The sequence below is a fragment of the Dioscorea cayenensis genome, chromosome 14 (genome assembly GCF_009730915.1).
Source record: "Dioscorea cayenensis subsp. rotundata cultivar TDr96_F1 chromosome 14, TDr96_F1_v2_PseudoChromosome.rev07_lg8_w22 25.fasta, whole genome shotgun sequence".
Classification (NCBI taxonomy): domain Eukaryota; kingdom Viridiplantae; phylum Streptophyta; class Magnoliopsida; order Dioscoreales; family Dioscoreaceae; genus Dioscorea; species Dioscorea cayenensis.
The window spans coordinates 11726829-11746412 of record NC_052484.1 but is presented as its reverse complement, the minus strand read 5'-3'; the positions used below and the strand labels follow the sequence as shown (position 1 = coordinate 11746412).

Genomic DNA, 19584 nt, shown 5'->3' with positions numbered 1-19584 from the left:
CATCTCTAGATCCAATGGGGAACATCATCAATTCTTGGAGGACTTTGCATAAGCCTAACATTGTCTGCAGTGAGATGTCACGAATTTGTATGCCTATGTTGGAGATAGACTTTGGGTCAGTACACAAAGTTTAATCTTTGAGTCAAATATAAGTTATGGAATTATAAAGTTGGATTTTGAGTCAAAAATTTGGACTTTGAGTCAAAGTAAAAAGTGTAGAAATTACAAAGTTTGACTTTGAGTCGAATACACAAAGTTTAATTTTGGTCACAAAAATTCACAAAATCAAGCAAAGAAAAATATAAAAATAGAAAGATGACTTCCTAATTTATGAAGATATTCAAATTAATTAGAATATAAAAGAAGAATAAAAAGATTTCAAAATTTAAAAAGAAAACGTTGATCAGATTTGAAAGGAAAAATGAAGGAAAAATCATTTTGAGATTAATAATCAAATTAAAAAGAAAATTCAAAGAGAAAAAGGGCGCATGAAAGGAAAAAGAAAGAAAGAGTCCAGGGAGTTTTTGAAAAATTTTCTTTTGCTGAAAGAAAAAGTAGTAAAGGAGTTGATTTTTCTTTTCTTTGGAGAAATAAATAAACAAATAAATTGAATAAATAAGCAAATAGACAAAGCTGACAACCTTCAGTTCTTTGTCAGCTTTGATGGGACAAGCGGGTCAAGTAGTAAGATCAGTGTCATCATGAATATACTTTCGATTGATAAATCGCAGCCCCTTCGAAGATTGTCCTCGCTCCCTATTAATGTTTCTATTGTCTCTCGAAGTCATCTTGGATCAACAATGAATGCTTCTATTTGGATCTTCACGCTCTCAACCATTTACGTGCATAAACAAGTATAAGTCTCCCTTCTACTCACATGCATCGGGATGTAGAATGAGCTAGATGTCCTTTTGGCGAGGAAGATGAGCCGGTGTCCCTAAGAATCCCGAGCAGGAGCCATAGGGATATTAATGACCGGAGTATCTGTCAGTATCCAAATTAGCGCCCAAATCGGTCGCGGATTATAAGGTTACTCAAAGATCTCCTCGCACAAGCGAGAAGAATTCCACAGCGAAGATTCATCACATATTCCATGGTATATAATCTAATACATATCGGTCCGAGTCGAGTATCACGAATCTCTGCACTACCTCGTCATTATGATGCTCGAACGAGAAAGGCGAGGATATGAAATTGCTTTCATGTCTAATGAAAAGTTCCTCACATATATAGGATTGAGTAGCGGAGTGCGTGGAATTCATAAATTGCAGGCATCTTGGGTATTCTCGAGAACAGAGGATACTTGAGGTATTGTCATCTATCCTCCTTTTGAGATATATGCTCAGAATAATAACCCATGACAAGCATACAGAAATGAGCAGGGGGAACATTGTGAGTAGAGTACTCGGGTCCTCTTCGTGTTTTAGCCATGGCATTTAAGCCTAAGTATAAGCGTGCTAGCAACTCAGAGGGGGCAAAGCTACTCTCCACCCATGTGCGATGTTGCATGCCATCACTAAAAACTCGGTCTAATTACTTTGCGATCACCCTGAGCACGATAAAAAGCAAATCCACAGTGCTATGAAACCAACTAAATCAGCTTTGAAAACAAGCATTGGAGGGGATTAGACGCACGATCTCATGACGGAGCTATGTCTTGATTTCTCAAGAACTCCACCCAATCCTCAAAGAATACATCTTCGATTGACGCTTTGCCTTGAGAGCCATTTGAAAGATGTCGAAAAAGATTTCTCAAAATAGAAAGTTCAGAAAGTCATACCTTTGGCTGATTGAGTCATTAGAGGTATGACTTCATCATAGATATCTCCGTGATTGGAAGTCCTCCCAATTCCTTGATGTCCCATAATGAAAACTCCCAAACTTCTCCGTCTAAGAAGTGGACAGTGTTATGTTCGGGACACCATAGCTCTGGCTAATGCTTTATAAAAGTTTATGTCAAAATCGATAGCGACCAAGCCCGAAGACATAATCCCGCCCATCAATTCTACGCTTCAAATAACTCTTTGGAGTAGTTATTGACTATGAATTTGGCCCACTCTGCGATAATATGGAAGATCGATTAAACTATTTTTGGATAGGCTCCTACCATTCGATCCCGGGCGGTGATTGATGATTCTTGATCCAAGGGTTTCGAATGTCTTCAGATCTTTCACTTCTCCTTCGTGTTCTGCCAAATTGCATCAGTTAAGCCGTCTTCAAACCAACGGTCTGTGGACAATTTGGCGATAGCCATACGATTTGGATAGTGCTTCACATCCACTCGATTGTTCTCCCTCCTTCATATGATTGCGGGTTCGACTGGAATCAAACATAGGAGTGTGGCGCATGAAGGTTTGACCTCGGGGAACTTCATTATAATTTTTGAGTTATATCCCAAAAGGTTGAGATAGGTATTAGCATAACAAAAGATTAAAGGGTTCCTACTTCTCTCACTCACACTCACCAAAGAGAATTTCGTGAGAAAAGTAGGAAGGGGCATTTATTTATATAAATAATATAACGCATGTCCTAAATAAAAATTCAATGTCCCTAATGGAAACCAAATTCCAATTTAATTTTAGAATTCTAATATATCCTAATCATAGATATATTTAGAATTAAAATTTAAATGTCTTAATCTTAATCTTAATAGATTATTTGGTTGTCTTGGACTAGGATGCAAATTCCAAGGTAAATACAAAATGCAAATTACAAAATTGTCCCTTGAGAACATATCTCGAGGCATAAAAATTATTATTACAAGATTATTCATGAGAACACATATCTCGAGGCAATCTCAAATCTTAGGATAGCCAAACACATCCCAAAGACGATCTTAAGTTTCATGTAGCTGGCAGCGCGGATCTCAAGAGCAATGGGAGAAATACAAATCTGAAAGCACTTGAGTCGCATCCGAGGTAGATTCGAGTTAAGTGAATTTTAAAAATAAATAAATAATAATAATAAAATAATAAATAAATAAATAAATAATCAATATATAATAATAAAATAATAATAATAATAAATAATAAAATAATAATAATAATAATATAATAATAAGATAATAATAAAATAAAATAAAATAAATAATAATAAAATAATAAATAAAATCACGAATAATAAAAATAATAAATATTTGAAATTTAAATTTTTCAAATTTGAAATTATTTTATATTATTAATTAAAATTAAAAATTAAAAAGGATAAGAACCTGAATATTACACCTCGTTGTGATCTCACGGGGAGTTAGGATTAGATAGGGATGATGGGGTTTTTGGGATTAGGGTGAGGGTGATGGAAGTTCTTTAAAAGGGGAAGGGGGAAGAAAAAGAAGGGAAGAAGAATGAGAAAGGAAGAAAAGAGGTCTTTTACTCCTCTCCTCTTATATATATATAGATATATACATGTATATTAATTATTGCCGTACGCTTATCGCCGATTCTTTTGCTATTCACTTTCGCATGATGGCAGCTTGAATCATTTGAAATAATGCCGCCAAAGCATGTCATTAAAGTCAAGCTTTTCTTATTCTTCTTTGCCCAGACTTTCTCCCTTTTGTGTCTCGAGTTTAGGGATTCTGCACCTCGGCTTCCCATACTTGTGGCGCACCGGAACTCCTCTTCTCTTATGGCCACCGCCATCTCGACACTTCTCTCTTGAGCGCCATGGTTTGCAGCGCCCTGATCATCCCGAGAACTTGAAAGCCTAAACCATCTCCTCTCACCTTCTCCATCGCCCAGACCGGGATCTTGGCCGGATCTCACATCTCCTGCAGAGCGACCCATCAGCGTGTGGCCTTCTTGCGATCACTCCGCAGTGCATCAGCGTGAGCGAGAAGGCGGGGCGGGCGTTGTTCTACTTGCTTGTTGAGACTCGGCGGTTTAGCAAGCGCCACTTGTTCTCACGGCTCGATCGGCGTACTGGATGCTCTTCGATCGGTTATGGCGCCCGAGGAGCTTAGTCCGTTCGTATCAACTTCGCGCGGAAGACATTGTTCTTCAATCAGTATGCTTGGAATAAAGTGGCGAATATCTCATTTTTGAGTCGCTGGCGGGTGTTGGATTCTCGTATGCAATACGTCTTGGTTGTCTGCTTAGTTGGAGACCCGAGAAACGACCATAGATGCGTACCATTTCCTTGTGAATTGGCTTGAGAGGTTCCCTCGGTACAAAGCAGGAGGGATTTCTATATTCTTTGGAGAGAGCTATCACGAGGCGCTATGTTCCTCGATTGTCGACTTGTTTATAGGAAGAACAAAGGAGATTCAAAAATCCAATCATTAACTTGAAGGGATTCATGGTGGGGAAACTCGTGATGTATGATTACAGATGACTATGTGAGGCATATTTTCGAGTCTTGTTGGACTCATGGTTTGATTCCCTGATGACACCTATAAAGATCCAGAAGGTCGCTTGTGACCTTCGATCTTCGAACATCCATCGATGGGTGTGTGAAGGTCCTCGACTCCGTCGGTTAGAGTTTGGTAACATTGATCCATACGAGTATATACACAATCACTTGCAATATGGTAAATCTCTCAAACACACTTTGAGGGGCCATTATCCTTGGATGTCCAGGGGATATGATCCATACCTTTGAAAAGCTATGCCGGGGATGTATTCTGACCGTCCACAGAGTTGGAAAGGCACTCCATGCAAATATTCTTGGGTTAAATCATGCTTGGGATACGATGCGTATATATTGTTGGGACCTATTGGGCGGAACTCTCCTAGATCGATGCTTCCTATCTATCGTGAACTTATTACGGAGGCCTAAGGATATGGGTGTTCGGTGTAGACACGAATCTTTCGTAGTTCACAGTGATAGCAACTAGATATTCAATCGATCCTCTCAAGCTCCCAACCATCACCAATTGGTATCCATGGTATCCTGGCGGAAAGGTTGGTGGATGAAGCCAGGTTTATCAAGGCCTGACCTTTGTAACCATTACTAGAGTTGGACATGAAGTTCCCTTAATCGGCCTCGCCAAGCTATGCATACTTTTCGGACATTTTACTGCAAAATAAGCCTATGCTGTAACTACTTGATGAACTAGTGAAGAAATTGTCTTATTTGTTTGACTTGCATCCATTTTTTTTAACGAGTTACTTATTGGTAATGGCTGGCCAACAATAAAAATTAGGGGGTTGTTATGCATTGATTGATGATTGCAATTGTAAGAGCATGGATTACGTAGAATAGTTCTTATTAATCGGTAATTTTACATATATTTACATACATATAGCCCAAAGAAAATTATTAAAAAAATTTAAAAAAATTTAAAAAAAAAGAGAATTGATGAATGATGAGACTCACGTGCATAAGAAATAAAATTTTAAATATATATATATATATATAAATAAAATAAATAATAAAATAATAAAAAAAATTAATAGTAAAAGAATGAGAAAGTATGCCTCACGTGCATGAAAGTATAATAATAATAATAACAAAAATAAAAATGAATAAAAAGAATGAGAAGGTATGCCTACGTGCATGGGATGAGAAATAAAAAAGTATGGAATAAAAATATATATAATGGGCCCACCATTTAAAAATGAATGAATATTTACTAACATTATATCATGCTATGCATGCATGCAAAAATCGTTTTGTATTAAAATGGGTCATATGTGATTAGTAAAGATGGATCTTTGGTGATGCTTTGAAAAAGATAGTGACTCTGATGATACTAATGATGAAAAAGCGATGGGATGTGTAGCAATGAAGAAAAAAAGGTTCGACCAATACAACAAATCTTGATGGCATTTACCTGAGCAACAACAAAATTACTTGGTTAGAAGCTATAACAAGAATGTTCAATTCACGGCAACGGAACCCTTTTCTTAGAAAGATATATGAAAGATGGAAAGCGACATACACACACACACACACACACGATATATATATATATATATATATATATATATATATATATATATATATATATATATATATATATATATATATATATATATATATATATATATTAAGACGTAATGAGAAAGACTTTTCAAAATGATGGTGGGACATGCAACGTGGTGACAAAACATAGGCAGTGGCGAATCTCAAGGCAATAACGAGATATATATATATATATATATATATATATATATATATATCTCAAAATGGCAACAAGGCATGCGACGCGGTGACAAGGCATAACCAACGACAACGATATATGATAAATATATATATATATATATATAATAAAATAACAAAATTTATAACTCGCAAATTTCCTTGCCCTTTTACTTGTACTTTTGCCCTTATCGGAGGTTCCCGAGATAATAATCTGGGGTAATTACTAATAGGGGCTTGCCCCTATTAGAAATGGAAGAACCCACAAAATAAATACGATATTTGTGCTTCGATGTACTTTGTATGGTGTCTTTTTTTCAAGATGGCGAGACGCATATTTTTTTGATCCCATGGTACTTCTTCGATCGAACCAAGCATCATAACTTCTTCATTTTTCCACCTCTTGGTCGAACAAACCCTCGTACGGGTCTAGATTGAACATTTCCTGCATGTATTCATCAACAATCTCATCGATGAGTGTCTAGAAAAATTCAAAGTATCATCAAAAATCAAGAGAATGCCGCATGGCTTCAGCAGAAGCGGTATCCCGAGCTTGTCATCTCTAACTCTCAATGTTAGCTTCCCGCGGTCCATGTTAATCAATGCCTTGGAAGTTTGCAAGAACGGTCTCCCAAGTATCAAAGGTGCATCCATATCCTCATCGACGTCTAGCACCACAAAAATCTACAGGGGAAAAAATGTACTTGTCCATCTTGACAAGAACATCTTCGATGATACCCTCGGATGTCTCACCGCTCGATCCGCCAATTGCAAAAATCATCCGAGTGGGTCTAGGCTCGCCCAAGCCTAGATTCTGAAAGAAGGTGTATGGCATGACGTTGATACTGGCCCCTGAGTCCGCCAATGCCATTTCCTACCCAAATTGCCAATATTACACGGAATGATGAAGCTTCCCGGGTCTTTCTTTTTATTCGGCATGTTCTTTTGCAACACCTCCGAGCAAGACGCATCTAAGATCACTGAAGCACTCTCCTCCAACTTCCTCTTGTTAGTCAACAAGTCCTTTAAGAATTTTGCATACTTAGGCATTTGGGTCAATGCCTCAACAAAAGGAATATTAATGTGGAGTTGCTTGAACAAACACAGGAACTTATTGTACTGTTTATCCCCTTCGTCATTCTTCAATCTCATGGGATAAGGGATTCTTGGCTTGAAAGGTGGGGGTGCCACCTCCTTCTCTTTGCTTGCACCCTCCTTAACCTATATAACCTTGGGTGCGTGTTCATTGGACCTCTCACTGGAAGCCTACCTTAACCTCACGACCACTTCTCAAAGTGATCGCCTTCACATGCTCTCTAGGATTGGTCTCGGTATTACTCAGCAAGCTTCCTCGTGGCCTTTCTAATAGAGACTTCGCAATCTGCCCCACTTGATTTTCAAGATTGTGCAAAGAGGCGGTGTGGTTGCAGTGTAGCCCTCGATCGATTGAAACCTTGTATCCGACGATTTCCACAAACCTAATCAAGGCCTTCTCCAAATCGGTCATTCGGGTCTCCAAACCTGAAACTCGATTTTTCATATTTGGGGTTTGTTGTTGTTGGAAACCCGGTGGCCACATGGCCTTTTGTGGACCTTGGTTGCTCCACGAAAAATTGGGATGATTCTTCCAACCCGGATTGTAGGTGTTGCTATATGGATTCCCTTGGTTCCTCATTGCATTACCCACAAAATCGACATTCTCAACTGAAGATGCATCACCAATAGAGATCGGGCAATCGGAGGGAGCATGTCCTTCACCACACCTGGTGCAAGTAGTCACAGCCGCCATTCTATTCAAAGTTAGAAGATCTAACTTCTTACTCAATGATTCCACTTGAGCCGCCAATGAAGTTACTACATCTATCTCATGGAGCCCGGCCACCTTTTTCTTCTCCCTAGCATTCCATTGGTAGCTATTTAACCCCATTTCTTCAATTAGTTGACGGGCCTCACCGGGGGTCTTGCTACCTAAGGTACCTCCTGCTGCCGCATCCAAGAGTTGCCTTGTACTCGGATTCAACCTGTTGTAAAAAGTTTGAACAATCATCCACTCCGGGAATCCGTGTTGTGGGCACTTTCTCAGGAGTTCCTTGAACCTTTCCCATGTCTCAAATAGAGACTCCAATTCCGACTATACAAAGGACGAGATCTCATTCCTAAGCTTTGCAGATTTTCCAGGAGGGAAATAACGGGCCAGAAAAGCTTCTACCATATCCTCCCATGTGGTAATCGATGCTTTAGGTAATCAGTGTAGCCACTATTTTGCTCTCCCCTTTAAGGAAAATGGGAAGGCTCTTAACTTGATGGCATCATCCGTCACCCCGTTTATCTTAAGCATATGACCTCGAGAAAGTTCTCTATATGACTGTTTAGATCCTCATCGATGAAACCATTGAACTGTGCAGATTGCTACAACATGTGAATGAATGCTGGCTTTAGCTCGAAGTTCTGAGCTGTAATCGGGGGACGCATAATACTCGATTGTGCCCCCAATACTAAAGGTCTGGCATAATTGGATAATGTCCGTTGTTGCTCATTCTGGTCTGCCATGTTTTCAGATTCTTCTACTTCCAAATCAGCTAGATTAGATGGTTATTGCACAGATTCTTTCCCTTTTCTTCTAAGTGTACGTTCAAGCTTGGGATCTCCTTCAATCAATATTGAAGGGTTTCCTCGGGTCATAACCTGGAGCTGCACCAAAAAGAAAGAAAAGGAAATTAGAACGATGATAGAATAAGAAAAAATGAATTAGAATGAATAAATGAATAGCTAAGAAAACAAAGTGCAAAGTATCTCTAAACGCCTACTCCCGACAGCGGCGCAAAAAACTTGACAACGCCCCTGCGTATGTCCATAAGTGCACGGGTTTGTCAAAGTAATAAAAATCCCGGATGAGTGGGGTATCGTATCCACACGGAGTAGGGGAATAAAAAAACACCTAAATTGTTTCTTAACTAAGTGAAAGATGAATAGTGATATGTGTAACAAGATGTGAAATAACAAAAGTAAAAGAACAAGAAAGAGAGCACAAGTAAAGGAGAAGATAAGGCAATCGATATAAATGGGGTACTCGGATATTGTTCCGCCTAGGACAATCGTTTCAAGTGCAAGAAGCCTATATTATACTTTCTAACTGATGCAATAATGAGTCGTTGAGATCCATAAATACATGGTCCCAAATCTAAGGTCAACCATGCCTAACTCTATACATGTCCAGGAGGAGAAATTAAATAACCTCTCAACCTACGTTTTCAGTATAGAATTGCGATGAGTTCTAGGAATTCAAGTGATAAATCCTCTTCCTAAATGTAGACCCTAACCCTTTGGTCCGGGTGAAAGGTCCCTAGCCACAATTAAGCCCTAGGTGCTAAAAATCACTTCAACGCTTCACTCCATTGTACCCGCAACTAAGGCTCAGCGGAAGATCATCCTTTAGCCCATTCACTCTACTATGACCGCAAAGAACTTGAGGAAATAGAGGTAGAATAAATCACACCGGAGGGGAAAGGGGACGCTCCGCTACCTTTTGACTCACCCTCTCAACCCTCTCCAATCTAGCTTTGTCTAACTCTCGTAGTGTGTCACTCACTCACAAGGGTTACCAATAAGAACTCTCAACCCTAGTGTCACTCTAAGGAAGTATTCATACAATCAAGCATTTAAGATTGGAACTCAAATAAAACATTAATTTATTGAACGCATAATAAAGAGGTTCAATGAAATGAATACATACTAGGGTTCTCAAATACCCAAGTACCCACTAAGGGGTTTACCTCTCCATGGAGCTAATTACAATCAATGAAATCAAATGTAAAAGCAAAGAATTCATAGAAAACCCCCTCGATAGTCGTGTCCATGGTCTTGTGGAGAGTCCTCTACTCTTCCAAGGGTCCCTTTGTCCAGCCTAGGATACACCTCGCCGGATCGGTGCCGACGAAAGCTCTCCCACTAACCTTCTTCCAAACAGAGCACGATGTTGGAGCCGTAGAACCTCTCCAAATCCCTAGCCAATACCTCTCAAAACCCTACCCGAAGCCCTCTCTCAAGTTGGGGAAAAGATGGAGAAAAGAATGCTGAAATCGGCTTTTAAAGGGCTGGAATCGGGAATCCACACGTCCCTGTGGGCGCCCTTGTGGATTTTCCACACGGGCGTGTGGAATTAATGCACGCCCGTGTGGATTCTCTGTTTTCATCCTTCTTCGCCCGGCTGTAAACATTACCTGCTATAGTGTTTTGCTGCAATGCCCTGCTACAGTACCGACCCAAAATACTCCCGAATCCATGCTTTTATCGAGGTAACATAAACGGACACACGTTTACGTCATAGATCGCTTTGCTTCTTCAATAACGGACATGTTGGTGGAGATCTTGTTATATATGCACAAGCCGTAATGCTTGAATGTGACTGCCCTTGTGCCCCTCCAAATCGTTGTGCTAACTTGAATACGAGGAGATTGGCACACATTCCCGCATTTCGAACCCGACTTATGTCTTCGCGTTTGAACCTTCTCAAGATTTCCTCCAAATAGTGCATTTACGATCCACATTGGCTTCTTTCTCTAATATTCGGCCTCACAACCCTATCTGCATGAAAGTAACATAAATACACACATAATAGCGTTAAAACCCGATAAAAGTAATGCTCGTCATAAGGAAAGAACACTTTGCATTCTTCTCGCACAAGCACTTATCAATTATTTATGTATGTTTAAAAAAAAATTCAATATGGATATAAGATTATAAGGACCAAATATTTGGATTTTAAAAAATATATTTTTGGTATTTATTAATAATGTTTTAGACTTTTAGTAATATTAGTGTTACTCCCGTGTGATGTACGAATATAATTATATGAAATTTTTTTTAATAAATTTAATAAAGTTTTTTTTATTTTCTATAAAAATTAAGATAAAATTAAGATTAGATAAAATAAGCTATTTATCAACTTCAAAGATACAATATTTTAAAAAAATTAATTTTATTATATATTATGAGATAAAATAATAAAAATTAGTTGGAAATAATATAATTTAGTATTATGTTATAAATATTTTAATATTATTAAAATAATATTGGTAAAATTTTTATGAGAAATTGACAAGTGTCAAATAGGTCTTCTACTTATATATATATATATATATATATTGATACATAGTATTATTATATTTTTATACATAGTATTATTAGAATTTTATGTAATAAAAAAAAAATTTGGGGGGTGGGGATTCCCCGACCCTGTGGGGATCCCCGCGGGGGAGTGAGTGGGGAGAATTTTTCCCCGCGGGGAATTTGGAGACAGGGAATCCCCGTCCCGTGGGAAGCAGGGATGGGGACGGGGATCCCATTCCCCGGTCCGCTCCGCCCCATTTACATCCCTACTTCTATCCACTATGCAAGATCTAAACAATCACAATTCCAGAAATTTGTGTAGTTTGAGCATGCCTATGCTTAGCCTATGCTTAGCCTAAGCACAACCTTATGCACTTTCCAACATCCCTTCATTTTGAGAGTCCTTTGTAAATTTGTTCACATGGCAACACCCCCTTAAGTATGGGCGTGCTTAAGCTTGTTCTTTTTGCTAGAAAATATGAAGTCTATTTGTTTTCACTATAGTTCATTCTCAAAAATGCTCTTTTCTTTCGAAGCACTTAATCTTTGTACAACATAAAAAAGAACCAAAACAGAGCATCAAAATGAAGAAAAACATGCAAAAAGACAAGCTAAATATATAAATCCTAATGTGAAAATATGCCCAAGCATACATTCATCAGTTAACGTTTACACTGATGTCAATCTACTAAATAATCAAAGCAATAATATTCATAATTTCATTTTTTTAATTGATACCACACATATAATTTTTTTTTTAATTTTCTCTTGAGCTTTTTCTTTAAAAAATAAAATTACTCTCAATTCAAAGTTGTGGCAACTATATTACTAACTCATGTTTTATTTTTTGTCTATTAATAGCCTTTGATATTTTATATATTTAAAAGCATTAAATTTGAGTATTACAAAAATTTATTTAAATTAAAAAAAAAAAAAGCCATCAATCTAGAGACTTACATTAACATATTTGCATACCTATTATATTAACACAAATAGTATTGTTTGAGTTAGTCATATAATTTATTTTAAAAAAATGTCTAAAGCATTTATTATATTAATTCCATTAAAATAACATGAGGTTGCAATTTTTTTTTTATAAAATTTAAAACAATACTGTAATTCTAAAGAGAACAAACGTTGATATCTTACTTGCATTCCTTGTCTTTACTAAAGCAATAACATCCATGATATCACCTATTATTCAAAAGTGGTGGGCTTCTACCCATCATCTTATTTAACAAATATCTGCTAACTTGTTTACACACAATAATTTTTGCACGTATAATCTGGAATATTTGTTAAGAGGTGTTTGGTTCATGGAAGTGAGCTGAAAATGAACCACTTCCACCCACTTTAATATATTTATTTTATAAAAGTGAATCTAGAAATCAAAAGTGGGACTTCTATAACATCCAACTTCTCTATTTTTTATTTAGAAAGACGACAAGCGTTGTAATCCAGGGACGAACACGTGGGGAGTCGCGCTCATCACCAAACTGTGCTCTCACCTTATGCGAGATAAGGATCGAACTCGGAGAGCCACGCTCGACACTCGAGGCGAACACCTCTATGAGGGGCCAGGATCTGCGATGAGGCCAAAATGATCATTGGCAACTTCTCTATTTTTACTCCATTTGAAAAGTCCGAAAGTATGACATTTATAATTAAAGCAAGTGAGACTTTCCTCAAAATGACGTTATCATCAACCATACCTTCTCTTTCAAAGCCCTCTGTTCCTAGCGTCAATGCTCTCCTTTCATCCTAACAACACTCCTTTTTGCTCTCTTCGTTTCTCTACTTCATTCTCCTCTTATCCTCAAAAAAATGAGGCTTGTTTATTCAATTGTTTCTTGCAGCAATGACCCTCTTCAAGTTCTCTCATACCTTTTTCAAAAAGTGTGTGTCTTCCATTAGGTTCCCATTTGAAAGGGTTTCCTCTTACCTAATATATTACTCATTAACAGAGGTATGATTCTCTTTCACTGACCTAGTCTTTATGGTTATAGATATAACCATTAGAGGATAGATTTGGCATTTTTTATTTATTTTTTGTTGGATGTTGTTTGATCCAATAATATGATCATCCATATCCTTTCTCTCTTTTTTTTTTTGGTTTTTTTTATTTCATGTTCATAAGATTTAAATTACTCATACTATATTTGTTTATGCTGTTTGCTTATGATAAATGATTTTTATTTTTAATATCACATGAGTTTTGTAGTGTTTGGTGGGGAGGATTAAGACTTGACTATGATTTAAGCTCTAGAAGATAGATTTGATGCTCTTAAACAAAATATCTTTGTTTATTAATCAAACAACTTCATCAGTCAATTAGATGCGACCTTGTCATATACAATTTCAAATTTTAAATGAGAAAAATAGGCATGTCTTAGAAGATCTTGATGCCCCTAATCAACTTTATATTTATATTTGTGACTATATTAATCATAGGATTTTAATAACAACTTGCATTTAATAACTATCCAGCATTCACTACCTATCTTATACCTAAAATTTGAAAATTATACCTATCAAAATCAATATTTGCTTTAAGAAATAAATGCAAACTAATATTAAAATTATGCAATTACTATGTAATTTAGACAATTAGGGAATAAAAGAAGCCTAAGAAAAGAGGAAATAGATCAACCTGGCTTAATGATTAATGAGGAAAATTTTGCTAGATGAGAGGGGCATTCAAGGCTAATAAGAAAGCAATTCAGGAGTGAGAAATGAAGCCATTCAATGATTATGAGTTACATTGGATTTAAGAAGATACCAAAATCTTATCTTTTGATATGATGTGTGAAAAACCAAGAACTAGTATTCCTTTTCAAATGCTCAGCCACTCCAATCATGAGTTATAATGGAATTTTTTTTTTTTACACAATTAAATTTTTGTCAAGTTTGTCAAACACTTAGAACCAAAAACTCTAAAAGGTAAAGACTTTCTAAGCTGCTACATAACATAACTAGTGATTCTATCTCTAGAAGCGGAAATATTTAAAAGGCTATTAATATTAAATTTCGAAAATCATACTTGAATATTAATCTAAAACATTAAAAAAAAACAAGATAATACTCATAAAAAGAGATACTATGATAGTATGATATATGTTCGAAAACCCTAAAATAATAATAATAATAATAATAATAATAATAATGATAATAATAATAATAACAATAACGATGAACGAGAGGTGATGATTTCACTAGCACTTACACAAATAAAAGAAAACCATAGAAACCATCTCTTAACACTTATTTCCATTAACTCTATTTCTACATGCTTCATAAGATATTTTTGATAAATACAGACTCTAATTAGATTCGAACCTTCTTTCTCATTTTACACAAATCCTATTCTTAATTAGACTTAAACTTATAATGAGACTACTACTGGATTTTTAGATTGCATTATACAAAGCCACAAGTCAGATAGCCCAAAAATTCAATTCTTACTAAAAATCTCAACCTCAACTTGATTTCTATCAATTACAAAATATATAAAAATAATATAGATACTCATCAGTCAGTTTGATTTAACAATTCAAACCATACCAATATACTTCTTAAAATTTTGTTTGGAATATATTTCGGATGATTCCTTCATTAAATTATCAAAATTGGCTTGCCACTTACATGAAAACTTAATGTTTATTGGTGCCATGGCAATAATCCTCTTGAACCCCATTATGTTAATGTGATACTTATCATTCTAACAACTATTGCTTCTCATATGAGTGTCATGTTCATCTAATGTTATTTAGTTTACATCTCTTATGTTATATATTATATTCATTTATTTTGTAAAAATTATCAAATAAATATGTATCAGTTCTTATCTAAAAGTACATCAACCTATGTCATGTCAATATCATTTTGCTATGTGGCAATTTGTTAACAATGGAAGGTAAGCATCGCATCAATAATAAAGGTCCATTTTACTTGTTGTGACAATGATATTATTAATAAATTTTATATTACGTTAAAATTTCTAGTGTATGAAACGACTTAACTTTAACTATTAATAAATGTATTAACTTGATTATACTGTCCAAAATAATATCTAAATAAAAATTTACATGATAAAATGGTAAAAAAGTAAAAGTTAAAAAATCAAATTAACAGTTGTTCCAAATGGTGAAAATTAGATTTAGAATGAAATATAACTAAAGGAATACTTAGAGTTGTTTTCCTCCAAGTGCTTTTGATGTATAGAGATAATAAATAAATAAAATCAAACTAGTTTGACTGGGAAAAGTTTGATCATGAGATGTTGAAGTTATTCATCTATCACATGACTTAAAGCTAGAAAAACAAGGTGCAACGGTTTCATGCTATCATAGTTCAGTGAGGTTATATTTGTATTTTCCTTTCTAAAATTAACTTAGCTGAAATTAAACAAGCTGAGTCTTGATTTTAGTGTCTTCTTTTCTTCACCATCTCAAAACTAGTTTCCAAATGCTTTTCCCTTTTTACCCTCTCAATAAAATGCAAAGAATAAAAAATGGAGTAAATTTAAAAAGAAAAAAAAATGTGGAGAATAAGAAACAATAACAGTAAATGATCACTTTTTTTTAAAAAAAAATTTTCTGTTGAGGAAAAGGCCTGACTTTCATGTGGTGGTAGAGCCAAACATAAATACCACCCAGAGCCAAAAATTAACTATGGAGGGCCAAACATAAATATCCCCATCTTACAAAAGAAACAGGAATATTGGACCATTTTGGAGAAAGGTCATAACTAGTCATTATTCACTATGTACTTTATCTCACTTGCCATGGTAACAAATTCAATTATTTATTTTTTTTAAAAAAAAGATGAATATTGGTAAAGAAGAAGTTAAAATTTAAATTAAATATTAGATTTAAAAAAAAAAAAAGAATACAAACATCATTCTGTACTTAAAAAACTTTTAAATTTAGAATAATTTAACAAAAACAGAATAAATAAAAAATAAAGAAAAAAAGGCTGCTGAATTCCAACAAAGGAGGATCAAGATTCAAGATGTTATGAATTACAGTTTGATTCTAAGGAAATTATTTTTTTAGTTTTAATCCTTGTTTGAATCTTTTGAGTGTGAAAAGGTGACAAGGCTTTTGAGTACTATTTTGACCCTCAACAACAACAGAGAGTATCTTTAGCATATGATCCAAAAATCCCCCTTAAAAACAAATAATATAAATAAATACACACACATACACATAATTTCCAGTGATTAAAACCCTGGACCATTAACATGACTAAGACAACACATTTATGTGTCAAGAGTGGTCTCTCTCCATGTCAGTCCCACTTCTTCTGACAAATCCAATCTGTCCATTGATTAGGGTTAGGGTTCATTGGGGGTTATTTTAGGGTTTTATTTTAGGGTTAGGGTAGATTCTATATGTGCATTTAAGTCACTAAAAAGCCCACCCCCACCCTCCCACTCTTCCACAGACACCTACCATCCTTGCATTTGTCCTTTTCTTTCCTCCTTTCCCCTCTTGAAATCAGAGAAGAGATCTCCATCTCATCCCCCTTCTTCCCTCTCTCTCTCTCTCTCTCTCTCTCTCTCTCTCTCTCTCTCCCCCCCTTTCTTGCTCTATAAATAGCACACCTCACTCATAGCCTCTGGATTGAGAGAAGAGAAACCTCTAATGGAGGTTTTTAGGGTTTTAAGGTTTCTTTTCATGTGGGTTTGTCAAAGGGTTCCCTACAAAGGTTATTGGCATTCTGTCCACCTCCATCTTTGAAGATTAACTCTTTTGAAGATGCAACATGTTTTGTGGTGGAGGTGGGCATACTGCCAACAGATCTCTGTTGGACTCTCTTTGTTAAACCCTTGTGATGATTGTTTGTGTGCTAAAGGATGAAGAAAGGTGACACAAATGTTGTTGCTCTTTATTTTATTTTATTTTATTTTTGTTTGTATGTTTGTGTGTGTTTTTTGTTTTGTTGGTTTGGTTTTTCATGCAAGTCATCATGAAGCGTTATTATGATGCATTGGGCTGTGCTCATGGCATGATGAAATCATGCATGGCCTTGCCTTTTTGTGTCCTTTTTCCTAACCCTAGTTTTGCAATTTGAACTCTTTGTTCATGCTTTCAGATCATTTGCTTGCTTGTTTGCTTGCACTGTCTTTTGTGTTGTTAGGGTTTGCTGCTGCTACTGCTGCTACTGCTGCTGTTTCTGATGCCAGTCTGCAGCAAATGTACAGAAAAGAAATGATGAGGAGGAAGTAATGATCAGTGAGTCAATATTTTAAAATAAATGTAAAGAAAAGAGATTGCATTAATCCTCCTTGTAACTAGTAAACACCTTGGAAAATGTTCAAGAATAAATACTGAGCTCAATCTTGTTATCAGATTTGATATCCTTAAAACATTTATTATTATTGTTTACAGTTTACATGGAGAGAATGGTGCATGGAGAGTGTTAAATAAAAAGCTGATCATTTTGGGTGAGTTTTCCTTATTTGCATTAAATATTTGCTTTTGTATTTCTGGAATGTTTCATTCAAGTATGACCAAGTTTTGTTGCTAAACTGGAAAGGGAGAGATCTTGAGTAGGAAAAGAAAGTGATGCAAATGATAATAGTAGAATGTGACCCCATCTCTGTACAAATTCACATGAAATAATTAGTGTCACAAGATTGCATCTTAGCTTTCTTTTTTTATTCCTACTGTTTTTGTTTGCTAAACTTTAGTGAGCTTCTTCAACCACTCTTAAAGGCCACTAATTGTAGGGTTTTTTTTTTTAGGACTTTTAAAAGTGCTTTGATTAGTTTCTGCTGATGTAGTTTTATTGTTTTGCTCTTGTCTGTAAACAATATATGATTAATCAATCTAGTGTTAATCTTCATTTACAACCTTTGTGTCATTTCAAGGTCAGATCAAACTCCAGCACCCCCATTTATTTTTCATGACAATAATGTTCTATCCTAGCCCTACATGATCTTCCTTTGGTTCCCCTCTTGATCTTCCTTTGGTTCCCCTCTGATTTGGTGATTATATTCTTCAAATTTTTATCTGCACTCAAAGCTTCATTTCTGTTTATTTCTTTGTCATTTTCTGGATCAAATATGATTTTTTTTTTGTTATAGCAAGTAATTATCTTGCAGTTATGTTTTGTAAAGATTGATGCAGAAATTATTTTTGCATGACCAAGTCTTTCTTCTAATTGGTTTTATTTTTGTTCTCTTGCAGTTTTGAGTTTCATTTCAGATAAAAATATATTGTTATCTTGTTTTATATATATATATATATATATATATGAAAACAGGAAGCATTGATACAGTAATTTCAAGAAAAATTGTTTCAGTAAGCAAAATGGATGCAAGACGTACTTGAACATAAATACTTGTTATATCATTAAATTTGGAAACATAACTCAAAACATGTCAATGTTTTTGGTTTATACATTTTGATGTGTATTGTATAATTAATATATTTTTAATGTAGTATGTTCATGGATGAGATCAAGTTTGTAATCAGAAGGGTTTTTTATTAAAGGTCTCTTTTTTAGCTCTGTGTAGCAATGTTAGTATTTCATGTGTGCTTTGGTGGACTACATTGTTAATATACATGCACTTGTTATAATTTGAAAAAGGTTTAATAAACTAAAGAATTAATATTAAGTCAAAACTGGTTCCCCATTTTTTTGTAAGTGATTATTTATGGAATTGACTTTCTAAATTTTGAACTAATTGGGATTTTATCTCATTCATCAAGTTTGATTTTCAAACAGATGCTTCATGTGAAATATGAAAATTTTGTGGATAATGAACTTTATAATCAATTTCTATTTATTGAAAAGAAAATTTATTGAAAAGAAAAAAACTTAAAACTAGGTTTGTGTTCTAGCTTTTGATTTTCTTAATTTTAAATTAAGAATTTAACATAGGCTTGAAAAGGTGGGCTAATAATGAACTCACCAAACTATTATATGCTAATTTGGTGAGTATGGTTTTATATTGTACTAATTGTGTGCGTGTGTGTTTTTGGAAGTATTAAATTAAATTCACTATCATATCTCATAAATTGGTTTATGAGTTTGGTTTTAAATTCACTAATTTTGTGTGTGTTTTTGGGTTCCATGAGTTTTAAGTAGATCAATTAATTTTGTGTATCAAACAGGTTATATATTTAGTATTATTTTTGGAAGCATTAAATTAAATTCACTATCATATCTCATCAAAACATTTTACTTGTTTCTACTTTATTTCATTAACTAAAATATTAGCATGCATTATTATTATTATAAGTAATGATTTAACAAATTTATTTCTACATTCAAATTTTCCATTTGCTTTGAACAAATTTGAGTTATTTGTCATTATTGTGTATTAAACCATTAAGCATAGTTTTTTTTGCATGCAGTGATTTCATTTTCTTGTTTTGATGTTTA

The 19584-nt window shown here is 35.0% G+C and overlaps 1 long non-coding RNA gene and 1 other non-coding gene across 2 annotated transcripts; both read left to right on the top strand.

Moving 5' to 3' along the window:
• Positions 1-8138: 8138 nt before the first annotated feature.
• On the top strand, positions 8139-8245 carry LOC120276601. The gene has a single exon (XR_005541315.1). It is a non-coding gene; the product is annotated as a small nucleolar RNA R71 (small nucleolar RNA).
• Positions 8246-16638: 8393 nt separating this feature from the next.
• LOC120275411 lies at positions 16639-18701 on the top strand. The gene is made up of 3 exons (XR_005541102.1): positions 16639-17426; positions 17583-17638; positions 18384-18701. It is a non-coding gene; the product is annotated as an uncharacterized LOC120275411 (long non-coding RNA).
• The last annotated feature ends 883 nt before the right edge of the window (positions 18702-19584 follow it).